This window comes from Saimiri boliviensis, chromosome 1 (assembly GCF_048565385.1).
Source record: "Saimiri boliviensis isolate mSaiBol1 chromosome 1, mSaiBol1.pri, whole genome shotgun sequence".
Taxonomy (NCBI): Eukaryota; Metazoa; Chordata; class Mammalia; order Primates; family Cebidae; genus Saimiri; species Saimiri boliviensis.
This window is the reverse complement of record NC_133449.1, coordinates 244273302-244286495: the sequence shown is the minus strand read 5'-3', so window position 1 is coordinate 244286495 and position 13194 is coordinate 244273302. Positions and strand designations below refer to the sequence as shown.

Genomic DNA, 13194 nt, shown 5'->3' with positions numbered 1-13194 from the left:
GCCCCTATGCCAACAAAATCAGAGCCTCATTCTGAGAAAGAAATAGGTGCTCAGGAAAGTAAAGGTGGCTCTGGGATGTGAAAAAATGTGGGTCACCTTTCTGGCTCTCAGTAATGACTCAGTTTGAATGCTTTCCCTGAAGGGTAGACTCACTTGTGAAAGTTTAAAAAGTGAGATGTGGGAGTGTGGAGCACTATGTTCCTAATTATGTTCACTCTTCCATTTTAGTCTCTATCTCGTCAGTCTCGGAAAGTGAACAGGAGGTGGGGCAGGGGGCGGAAGACCAGCATGGGCACTGGGCACCAGAACTTTTCCTCTCACAGACTATCTATGAGAAATTCATTTGCATATTTAGCCTTTAAATAGCAATGTTTTAAAGAACGGTGGTATTCAACTTTGCCTGTACACTGGAAAGAGTTGTGTGTGTGTGTGTGTGTGTGTGTGTGTGTGTGTGTGCACGTGTGTGTGTGTGTATGTATGTGTGTGGGTGCGTGAATATTGAGACCTTATACCAGATATATTAAATCAGAATTGCTGGCAGTAGGGCCTGGGCATTGGCATTTAAATAGCTGGAGAGGGAGGGCAGGACATCCTGAGTTGTCAAGTCATTAGCATTTGGAGGACAATTGCTGAGCATGATGTGGAGCTTAACAAGCATGTCCTCTCAGTCTGACAATTTGCTGGAGACATGAAAAATGTCAACTCAAATGAGGTTGCAGTCTACAAATTCCTTAGAATGACAGGTAAAGACAGACACATTGTAGAAAATAATATTGTTTTACCATCTATAGTTCACAAATACCTTAACAAATGGTAGTAGCTGCTTTGTGTAGTAGATCTTTTTTAGGCCAGTGGTTCTCAAACATAAGTGTGCATCAGAATCACCTGAAAGTCTTTTTAAAACCAGATTGCTGGACCCTTACCCTCAGAGTTCCAGATTGGGTAGGTCTTTAGTATGGCCCCGGAATTTGCGTTTCTTATAAATTCCCAGGTGATGCTGATGCTCCTGGCCTGGAACTATACTTTGAGAATACTGCTTTAATGAATCACTTAGAAGAGGCATACTTTTAAATAATATTTTGTTGTCAATTGATTGAGTCATATCCACATCTAGTAAGATAATTTAAGTTCCTTCTTAATAATTACAAATTATTAAAATAACGTACTTATAAAAATATAGGGAAGAGAGAGCTGAGGACATGTGGGGCTTCAATGATCAAAAGGAATAGGATGTCCTTTATTCCAAAGTCCATTTGTAAGTCAGCTGTTCAAGGCATGAGATAGCCCTCATCCCACCCAAGAGAGTACTGTCTTGAGTAGGGGCTGAGATGCTCAGCCAATCTTTAAAGCCTATTCAATCAATAGAACTGGTATTATGTTGGTACTTAAATTATGTGTGTCAGCTAAATGTAACTCAGTTTTTTATATTTGGTTCTTTATCATTGTAGTGTGAAATTTAATTTTTCACAGACCCTTGGGATTCACCTGAAGCAATAAAATCTCTGAGATCAAGGAGACTTAGTACCCTGGTCTGCCCACAGCTCCTTATGGAGATACTTAAGGTTGTGGATAAAATCTAACTCCAAGTAGAAAATTATCATTAAAGTGTTAAGTTAGAAGCAATTACTGTTGAAATATATTTGTAGCAAAATCTGTTTGGAGCCTCCCTGCTTAACTTTTCTTTCGAGGCTAAGAAAAAGCAGTATATGTTTAGCTTTAATTGGAAAACCTGATATTGATATTGAATATTTGTGAAGAGTCAACTGCAAACTCTTTTGGGAAGGGTTGCAATTATTATTTCAATATCTTTTAAATTTTTGTTATTTGAGTTGTCTACTTCTTTTTGTACTTGTGTTGGCTTTTAATAATTTTCAAATAATTTATCCATTTAATCTTGGTCATCATCTAGATTACAGTAGACTATAATATTTTTACTGTCTTTGGATCTGTCTTATCTCCAGCCAGGTTCCCTTTGTTTATTTTGTATTTTGTTTATTTGCATCTTGTTTCTTTCTGTCCTTAGCCAGTCATGGGAGAGGTCCCTTTTATTTGCATCTTGATTTCTTCTTTGATCTATAACTTGTACAGAAGTATAATCTTAAAAAAAACAAATATTTTGGGGGTTCCTATTGTTTTCATGTTATTTATTTCATATTTTGTTGCATTGTGGTCAAAAAACCTGGTCTTAGAATATTGTCCCATGATACCTTTTTTTAGTCCTGCTTTGAGGGCTTGTAGTGGGTAGATTTTATACGTGCTTCACATGTGTTTAGGGAAAATGTGTATTTTCTAATTGTTATCTTCTTCCATCCTGCCTGTAGATGAAGGATTTTGTGTGAGCATTAGATCATGCTTTGTAACTGTGATGGTTCAATCTTTTAGATCTCTATTTCTTCTAAAAATCAAGTATTACTTGAAGTGTATCAATCACTTTTGCTATGATTGTCAATTTGTTAACTTCTCCCTGTAATTCTGTTATATTTTTTTTCATGTATTTCAAGGCTGTGGTTTTTCTCTTTGATTCGATTATTAAAGTATTTGTGAATTGTAGGTGGTAAAACAATATTATTTTCTGCAATGTGCTTGTCTTTACCTATCATTCTAAGGAATTTGTAGACTGCAACCTCATTTGAGTTGACATTTGTCATGCCTCCAGCAAACTGTCAGATTGAGAGGATGTGCTTGTTGAGCTCCGCATCGTGCTCAGCAATTGTCCTCCAAATGCTAGTGACAACTCAGAATGCTCTATTCTCTTTCTCTAGATATTAATGAGGAGCTGTATTAAAATATAACCTTATGTTGTCTATACCCCTACCAAAACCTGGAAATACTTCAACCTCAACAGTTGCTGTTGTTTTCCCTTCTCCCTCAGAAGCTTTGAGGCTGGACAAAAATGTTTTAGCCAATAAAACGTAAGATCATGGGACTGTGGTATGTGAGATCCCTGCCCTGTGCCATGACCTGATTAAAGTCCACTGTGAGGCATGTCCTTCTAGAGAGGAAGAAAAGTCCTAGAACCTGCAGGGCTTTACTTCTGGTGCTAGCTAATGTTGATGTGGTCTACCTAAGCAGCTTCAGGAGCAATGCAAATTGTAAAGAGAAATATGCTCTATTTAATTTCCTAAAGGGGAGTTACCTAATTTTCTTTTACCTCTGTAGACCAGTGTTTTGTTTCTTTAAAACTGTAGTTACCTGTAGTTAGATTCCTGCTGCAGTGTTTCTGGAGTAATTAATCTGGGTATTAATCTGGAGTAATTTTTTCTGCATGTATGAATGGTATTATTTGGGGCCTATACATTTATTGTTTTTGTTTGTTTTAGTGCTACTTAGTACAACAGAAGAAATTTTAGGAGATTTCATGTACCAATTTAAATTTGGCAGGAAATGAAAAACACACTTACTTCATATGTAAATATAGTTAAAATTCTGCATAGAGATAATAAAATTTACCAGTTTTTGAGTATCTACTATGTGGTAGACATTATGCTAAATATAAGGTCAAATAAATAAATTGAATGTTAGAGGCTTAATTTTTCCTGTTGCAAATAAGGAAAGAGACTCTCCTTAGAGCATTTACTTTTGAATATTTGTAATTTTAAGTTCTTTCTCTGTCTCTTTGAAGTGTATATGAATCTTTTTAAAAGCTAAATAAGCCTCTTGACATCTCTGTGACCCAGGAATGTCTTTCTCAAGGACCTAGGACCCGTCTAGTTGGAAAGTAATGATCCAAGCACATTGCATTCCTATTTACCAGTTTCTGTTAAAAAGTAGGTGCCTAGGTTTGGTGGCCCATTGCTCCAACTTGAAAACTACCCCTGTCACAAAAATATGAGAAGATTATTTTTTCCTTTGGATAAAGCTAATTAGCAAACACAGATGGCCACCCCAATTACCAGGTGAATTTAGGATGAACTATGTGTAAGAAATGGTCGTGGGAAATTCTCTCAAATGGGGACTAGATACTGTTTATCTTGAGAACATGTGGGCTGTATCTGCTTGGCTAGATAAAAGTATGAGGGGTTTTTGTGTTTTTTTTTTTTTTTTTTTTTTTTTTGTTGTTGTTGTTGTTGTTGTTTTTTTCCTTTTCTGTCTCTTAGTGGTTGCCTGTGGTGTACATCACATTCTGGCTTAATACGTATTCAATAATAATTTTTTTGTTTCTGTTCTACCTTAATGGAAAGATTATCTGGGTGGGCAGAATATTTATTTATTTATTTTAGTTTAGTTTTTTTGAGTCGAAGTCCCATGCTGGGGTGCAGTGGCACAATCTCGGCTCACCGCAACCTCTGCCTCCCAGGTTCAAGCAATTCTTTTGCCTCAGCCTCCTGAGTAGCTGGGACTATAGGCATGTGCCACTGTGCCTGGCTAATTTTTTGTATTTTTGGTAGAGATGGGATTTCACTATGTTGGCCAGGCTGATCTTGAATTCTTGACCTCAGGTGGTCTACCTGAGTTGGCCTCCCAAAGTGCTAGGGTTACAGGCATGAGCCACCACACCTGGCTGATTTTATTTCTAATTATATTTCTCCAACATGTTTGTTTTATTTATATTTGCTGGATAGTTTAACCCTCTGATGTGTGCATTTGTATCAGTGTGTTGGAATAGATGGCTTGAGTTTAGAGAAGCTAACTTACCAAAGTCCTTTCAACTCGTAAATGAAAAATAGCATTTGAACCTTTGAACCTCATTTTCTCTGGACCCACAGCCAGTGTTAACTTCATTCTATCACATTTCTCACAAATGGGCATATCACTTAATTATTTATTTATATCTTGCCATGTTGCATTCGTAAACATTGGCTTGTTGTTGTTGTTGACAAGGTAATTACCAAGGTTTACATGTTAGTGTCATTCAATTGACTTAGGGGCCAAGTCTGAGCAGAGGCAAATCTCTTCATCTATAGAGAAAGCACTAACTTTGTGCCAGTACCCCACAATTTCATGGTATTTGGTAGTGAATAATGTATTTATTTCTGGAAAAAATGGCCTTAGTCCCTTTATTTAAAGTACCTAGAGCCCAGAGAAACCACAAACATTTGGACTATACTATCTGTTAAACTAATATCTTCTCTCAATTAAAACAAATGATTTCTTTCTCTTACCTGCTTTAGCAATATAAACAAACCAAAATTGACTACCTCGTATTTTTTGTTTTCCTATTTGCCTTAAGTCCTGCATTAAAAATTGTTATTCATTGAAAGTGCTTACAAAAATCAAATAGCATTTCCTGCCTAAAAAATCCTTGTAAACACTAAACAGTAATGTTTATAGACGTAACGATTGTAGGCTATACATTGATTTTAAATGACGTTAGCACCAACATCTTTTATATTTCTTTCTCCTCTACTTCTCACTGCACTCTTCTCTTTATGAAACAAAACTATTTTTCAAAGAAAGATATATGTTCTTAGCTTCATACAAATTCAGAATGTTGATGTGTTTGTGACTTCTTGCAATTTTCAAAAATGTCCTACAAAAGAGATCTCAAGTTGGAGCTAGCATTTTGCAGGTGGAGATGGAAAAGACATCATCTCATAAGGCACCTGCATCAGATGAGGTCTTTGCAGCATGCCCAGGCAAAGGAAAGTTTCTCCTAAGCAAGAAGCGGGTATTTGCTACTATGAACTTGGGGTTCATATGTCTCAGGTTCTGTCAGGCAAGTGTACTTTTCCTAAGTATCAAGGTACTTTTCCTAGGTATCACTTTCTCTAATAGGGTCTTGGTTTTGGTGCAGGAGTCTTGCTGAATATATTTTGTCATCTTGTAAGTGTGCTACCTGTACTGTTGAAGCCTGAGCTTAAGAGGGCCTTAAATGTAGCCATGAAGACTTTCTGATTTTCCAATGTGCTTTCAATTGAGGTATGTGGCCTGAGCCTTTTTTTTTTTTTTCTTTTTAAGACTCTAAAAGCAGGTAATTAAAGGCAGCTAATTCTACAGAGCTCATAATTACCAGTGACCCACGAACCTTTCAAGGCCTATCCATACATCATAAGCCAATGCTTCTCTTTCACCTACAACCTGTCCCAGTCTACCATGGGTTAGAGTGTTTGTAATTATGTTATGACAGTCAGCAGTTATCACCACTTCCCTGCGCCCTGGGGTCCTGACTGCCAACTGACCTGTAAGTCATCCAGAATCATCAGGGATCCTAACTTGGGGACACTCCCAGCCTGAAGATCTCCTGGCAAGGGCCACTTCTAGGACAATTGTCTTAGCCTGAGCACCCCTAGTAGTAGAACTTGAGACAAAGGTTGGCCTTGCAGATAGCTTACTGTGGAATGTGATTTTAGAGACTCAAGGTTGTGGGCCTGAGATGAATAAATCAAGGCAGTAGGGAAAGTCTATTCAAAGTTGTATCATTCAACTGGTTACAGTTGTGGGAGACTAAGGCTCAGTTCTGTTGTGCAACCTCTGAAAAGCAGTATAGATTTCACCTCAGAATTTTTCATCCAAAACATGAGCAAGGTTAACATTTACCAAAGCACTCCTCTCTTAGTTTTCTATTGCTGCCATAACAAATTCCCACAATCTAGCATCTTAAAACAATAACCATTTGTTATCTCACAGTTTTCTAGGTCAGAAATCTGACATGGATCTTATGGAGCTAAAAATCAAGCTGTTGGCATGGCTGAATTCTTTTCTGGAGACACCAGAAGAATCTATTTCCTTGCTCATCCTCGTTGCTGGTAGAATTAAGTACTTCCCTTTTATTATTTGCAGAGTAGCCATGTTTCTACCCTATATAATTTCCCTACAACTTGAAGAATTTCCTGTAGCCTTTTTTGTTAGTGCAAATGTACTGGCAATAACTCATCTTAATTTTCTTTTATCTGAAAATGTCTTTGATTTGCCTTATTCTTAACAGAAAATATCCTTAATACCTAGGATTCAGATAGTATCTTTGTTTTATCAAATTGAGAACTTCTTAATTATTATATATCAAATAAATTTTTCTGCCTCATTCTCTCTCTTCTCATTCTTTTATTTCAATTACATGCATTTTAGACCATTGGATATCATCTAATCAGTTCCCTAGTCTATCTCCTCAACCCCAATCTTTTATTCTCCTTTTCTTTATCTTGAATAGTTTCCTATTTCTTTACTGATACTTCCATTCATTGAGAAAATACTGAGTTTTAGTTAATTGATGATGATTATAAAAGTTATTTTAAAGTCTTGTATGTTAGTTTCAGCATCTTGTTTATATCAGGGTCAAATTTTATTGATTTGCTTCTCTTAAAAATACATTCTATTTTCTTTTTTTAAATGTTGGACAATTTCTTCTCACTTTGGGAAATGTGCTTCAATGTAGCAGTTAGGTTTGTTGTTGTTGTTTATCAGCTGTGCTCACTTGGTCCCTTTGCTTGTCATTCTGACATCAAATATACTCTGTTAGTTAGACTGTTTCAAGATTTAATGGTCAGGGACACTTCAGGTAGTACCTGCCAATTAAGTACTTCGCTTTACAGCCTCTGGTTTACTTGTGGCTTCTGCGTACTGCCATTTCTAGGCATATTTTTGAGATTATGCTCACTGCCATCAACTTCTGATTCTTTCTAGGGTTTTTATATTCAAACTCCTCAGCATAAGGGATGTTACTGACGTTAGTGATATTTAGGCACTCTGTCCCTGTTGGGCCAACCTGTCATGCCAAGTCACTTCAGATGATGCTTGCCATAAAGAAACTGGCTACCTGTGGGAGACACATAGATCTCTGTTCTACCCTCGTATGATTTTTAAGATCTTTAAGGAACTCTGAAAATGCACATAGAGGATGATAGACTTCTATTTTATACATATAGAGGTATAAAATCCTGTTTCATAAGTGACATCTGCCATAATTGAGTGTTTGCCATGTTTCAGATTCTGAATTGAGTTTATCAAACACCTTGAAACATAAGAGGCCCAGGACAAAGTTTTATAAACAAGGAAGTCTAGTCTCAGAAAGGTTAAGCAATATGTTCAGCAGTGTTCTATCAGTAAGTTGTAGAGCCAAGTACTCTTAAATACATTTTAGGTGACTGCAATCCTAATTTCCTTTTCTACTGCATTGTACTGCATTTGAGGCTGTGGAAAAGACTGGAACTAAGAAGAGATAGCTACGCTTTTACTACCAATGTGCTGGATATGTTACTTCAAGTTCTTTGATACATACATTTTCTCACTTGGAAGAGTTTGTTGTCAGATATTAATACTATCTTTTAAAACAGAATTTATGTAAATAACAAATGAGAGGCTTATGTAAAGCTCCTAACACAGTTCTTGGCATAAAATAATCCCTTAGTACAATATTATTGTTGAGGCTGTTAATCTGCTACTCCAGGTAAAGTTTCATGATGCATAGATTAATTACTTGCTAATTTCAAAGGCCAAATACAAGTGCAACTATACCCATTTAAATTTCTTATTTCCAATGGCTTATTATTCTTCTATCATTCATTATTTCTCTGTCTCCCTTCTCTTTTAGGCTGAGCCTCTACGCACATATAGTGAAACTGTGTGCCCCTCTAATGATAAATCACTAGGGAAAGCAGAGGGATTCTATAGGGTGCTTGTTGGCTCAAAAGGATTTTTGTCCTTAAGCATATCCTTGAATAAGAATGGTAAAATGAGCTGATGATGTTATTGGAAAAGAAACTAAGTAATTCCTTCTTTACCTAACCAGTATTGAGTAATATTTGCTATGTACTGAGGGCATATAAACACACTGTTGCTTATGTTGGATTCTGGTATCAGGAAAGGCTACCTGTCTGTCTGTCTATCTCTCTCTTTCTTTTAATATGGATTTCCCCTAGATGGTGATTGTGCCTGGAAGTATGTTTTGTAAAAGTACAGAAGGTGACATTAATAATGTTTACTGTGATTGGAATGATTAGAAAAGTAATCATTTGCAAAACAGCATTTGAAATTCTTTATAAAATATAAATAGATTTAGTTTGCTAGGCAGAAAGAAAAGGAAAACATTTTTGAATGGGGACAAAGGAAGAGAGAAAGACACAAAGTTGAGGGTTGGAAGTTATACTTGGAGCGACTAGAGCAGAGAAATCTATGTGGTAGAGTATAAATGGAAAAGGTATGTAATGCAAGGTTTTAGACAGCTTTGAATGCCAAGTTAAGAGGCTTATAGCCTCCTTTTTAAGAGATCTTCCATTTATTTCTACTTCTTGTGCTGTACTGGCAATTCACAAAGTGTTTTCATTACTGCTTCATCTGCATTGTTGTAAATAGTGGCAAAGTCTCACTAAAATATATTAACTATATTGTTAACACAAAATTTAATGGAATTTCTGTTTCCTAAAAAATGTGAAGGGAAAGAAGAAGGCTCCAATTATTTCTGCAAAAAATATTGTTTATTTAAAGTGCTCATTGGCTGAAAAGATAGTTTAAAAATAAGCATTTAATAATTTGCTCACATTTTTCTTTAATCGAAACTGTCATTGTTTAACAAAAGTTTTGCATGCATATATGTTAAGGAATAAATGACAGAGATGGGGTACTATTCAGAAGTGAGAATGAATGATCTGTATCCATGTGCAACAATATGGACGAAACTTTCAAGCAGGATATTCAAGGGCTTCAGTTCTGGTAATCTTTCTTTAATGGTTTCCCGTCCTCTTCATTTTTCCTGCCATTTATTATCAGAACTTCTAGCATTCAGATGATGGAACTTTTGGGTGATTCTCCAATTATTTCACCTTTTCTATTGTGCATCTTTTGTCTTTGCTGATCTACTCTGTTAGATTTCCTTGATTTTATCTTCCAATCCCTTCATTAAGTGCAATTTGTATGAGCCATCACAGACTTAATGTTCAAAGACTCTCATATTCTGTGACTTTCCTATTTAATAGCACTTTCTTCTTCTTTCACATCTTATCATCTGTCAGAGGATATTAATGACAGAACTAAAAAAGTTTCTACTGCTCCCTCCTGTTTTGTCGACCCCCTGATTTTTTTTTTTTTTTGTCTGTTTTTCTCTGGGTCTTTCATCTTGAATTTTTTTTTTCTTTTTCAAGTGCCTTGTTCTCTTCACTTGTCCATATTTAAGTGTAAGACATTTAACATTTTTTAAGAAGTTTTATGAGTTTGGACAGAGATTTTCAACACATTCAAAATAGTTTAGGTGATTAGCTTGGATATTGGTGGAAATTTAGAACTTTTCTCTGGGGATTTTCTTTTTCCCCATAGAAGAAATGTCTAGTTTTCTGTTTGGCCTTCACGGTCCCTGGAGGTAGGTGGAGGAAGGTGGCTGATGGTGGACAAGAAGAGTGGACTTTGGGAGACCTCACCATTCATACTGCAACCTTTTGGATATGCCTTCTCTATTCAGTTGGGGCCTCCCCACGTTTGACTGTGTCTGGTGTTGCTGTACCTGGAGCCTCTGCAGTACAATCCTCCAGATCCATATCTACTAATTTCCTTCAGGAATAGGGGAGGGATGGTTGCTTCTTTCTTTGCAGTGGGTGAGGTTATCTGGGATTCCAACTAGACTTTGAATAATATCTGATATCAGCCCTTGGTGTTGTTGACTTGACTTCTGTGGGCCTGTTGATTCCAAATCCTGACTTCTCTGGGATTCTCCACGTCAATCTGTTTGCTTCTCCTTGTGCACAGTTGCAGGCAGTACAGTTTCACCTAAGTCAACAATTACTCTTTTGTCCATTTTCCACCTTGGAAAATTTGGATGACCTTTTTTATCTACTCTTATTTACTCTCTAGTTCTCTTTTTCCTTTTGGGCTCACATTTTTGGTTCCTTTTTTTCTAATTTTAATGAAGTTTCTGAAGGAAATAGAGATTATTTTTCAGTACGATCTACCATGTTTAATAGAATATCTGTAATAATTTTCACTGGACTTTTATAGAGGTGTCTGCATGGCTTCTGGAGAGATTGGGCTACAGTATAGTGTCAAAATTCTATAGTTGGGCTTCCTGTCTTAGGCCAAATACTTTCTCTGTCTTCTTGAGCTGAATTTTCAGAGCTGACTTCCTGAATGTCCCCAAGTCACTCCCAGATAGTTTCTTCCTGTTTGGCTGTTGATGATACTTTCATTCCCATCCTCTACTCTTGTGAATGTCATCCCCTTATCTGGATAGGCCAGTTCCAGCTACCCATTGATGTCAAACTGCAAGTGAGGAGGCTTTGTGTGTCACACACTTAGTTCAAGCCAAGTCATAAAATGGCATAGATACTTATATCCTGGCCAGCTGGGATTTGCAGTTCTCCCAATTTTATAAGGTGTCAACACAGCTGAGAAGGGGAAAAGTCATTCCTGTGATAGGGATCTGATTTGTGGAGATGTAGGAAATGCAAACAGAGAATAATGAAAAGAAATAAAGTTAGATTTTTTTCAATCTGTGGAGGTATGGCCCCATGTTACCTTCTCTAAGTGCTTTGTTATGTCTTCTTGCATCCCTTTCTCTACTTCAAACAAGTATTATCTAAGATAGCTAGGTTCTGTTTTAATGTTTTATTATTGTTGCTGTTGTAAATTTTTGCTTATGTTTCTTAGTAATACAGTCACCCAACATTGGCATGTGCACTAATCCAAACTGTACATGAAAGTCTTTTACATACTGCCTTCCTCTGTTGGTATCACTTGGGCTTCTTGGGTGTAAGACGTTCCTGTTTACATTTTATGTGTCTTTTCTTTCTTTGAAAGACTGACATTAAACTATATTCAATACATTTGTACTGAATTGATAGAGAGGTTCACAACTTAAGATAATTATTTGAACGAGAATAGGCGACAAGGATTTTAGTGTTAATGACATAAATACATTCCAATTAAAATAAAAAATTTTCTGGAAGTTATTTTTAGGGAAAAGAATATGTGCGGGATGGATAAAAACCTTCTTACCATGAAAACTCATAGCCCAGGTACTCCTGGAGGATGGAACCTGTGTTTCATTTATCTGTATAGCTCTGACAACTTTGAACATAATAAACGTTAGACAAATAATTGTTGAATAAATGAAAAAATAAAAATATTAGTGAGGTGGGTCCTGCCTGTCAGAACTACGTTTTGAGCCCAAGCTTAGAGGAACTTAGGCAAGGCTCAGACAAAAATGATAAATGTGGGTTCTGTCCCAGCATAGCACACAAATTATGACTCAGGTATTCTGGCTGATATGCCTGGATGACTACTAGGCCCTTGGTGGTGATCTTTAAGGACGGTTTTGCTGTGTTGTCATCCTTTTTCTCCATTTTGTACACAGCCACACTCTTAAAATTTCCTTAAATGTCTCTTAAATTTGCACATTGTCTCCACTAGATGCTCTGTTTGGCCAACATACATCTGTACCTTAACACTTCTAAGCATCCTAAATGATAGATGAACTAATACACAATTAAAATATGCTTTAGTAAATTCATATATTTTAATCACTGAAGCTTGTTTTTCTTGTATTTTACTTGTATTTTACTAATGTGGTTTGATGGTTTTTATACCCTCATATTGTTTTAATAAAGGGCACATTTTTAGAAACTCAACAAAATAAACAGATAAATTGTCTTTGCATAGCTCCACATCAGATTAAATGTTCACCTCTGGAAGTTATGTTCTTGCAGGAAGTAAATGAAATATTCTCCTCTCTGCTCATAAAAATCAAGTATAAAGTTTGTCTCTTCACAATCACTTGGCTCTCTGGGAGGCAAGAGCCTAGGAAGCATCAACAGCTGATTTTATTGGTATTTTCACCACTCCCAATCAGCATGTTACCTGGGCAGAGTATGTACCCTACTTGTGTGTATGACACCGATTTAGTCCATGCCAGCCCTGAATCAGGCCTGTTAAGGAAAAATATTATTTAATTATTCAGGAACAGTAAGGAAGACTTTATTCAGGACCATCACGATAGGTGTAGGAACCATTGCAATGGAGTTTTGCATTGGGGAGAGAGATTGGCTCAACTCTGAGTACAGCAATAAAACATGGACATTTACAAGGAGAGGAGTTAGGGGATTTAGTCGTTGGAAGATTACTGCAAGGAAACATGAGGGGTAACGGGAGATTCTGGGAAAACTGACCTAACAGGTTTCTTGCTACAGGCAGGCTAGGGTGATCAGAGAACACCCGGAGGATGGTGGAAAATAAAGAACCTGATCAAGTATCAAGAGTGATCAGATATTGAGAATGGGAGATTCTGGGTAAACTGATTAGCAGTATTCCTGCTAAAAGTGGATAATACAGAAGGAA

At 36.7% G+C, this 13194-nt stretch overlaps 1 long non-coding RNA gene across 1 annotated transcript in view; it reads left to right on the top strand.

Annotated features, from left to right (window-relative positions):
• LOC141583487 (uncharacterized) overlaps positions 1-13194 on the top strand; it is a 470132-nt gene that overhangs the window by 353574 nt on the left and 103364 nt on the right. The gene's annotated exons all lie outside the window — the stretch shown is intronic.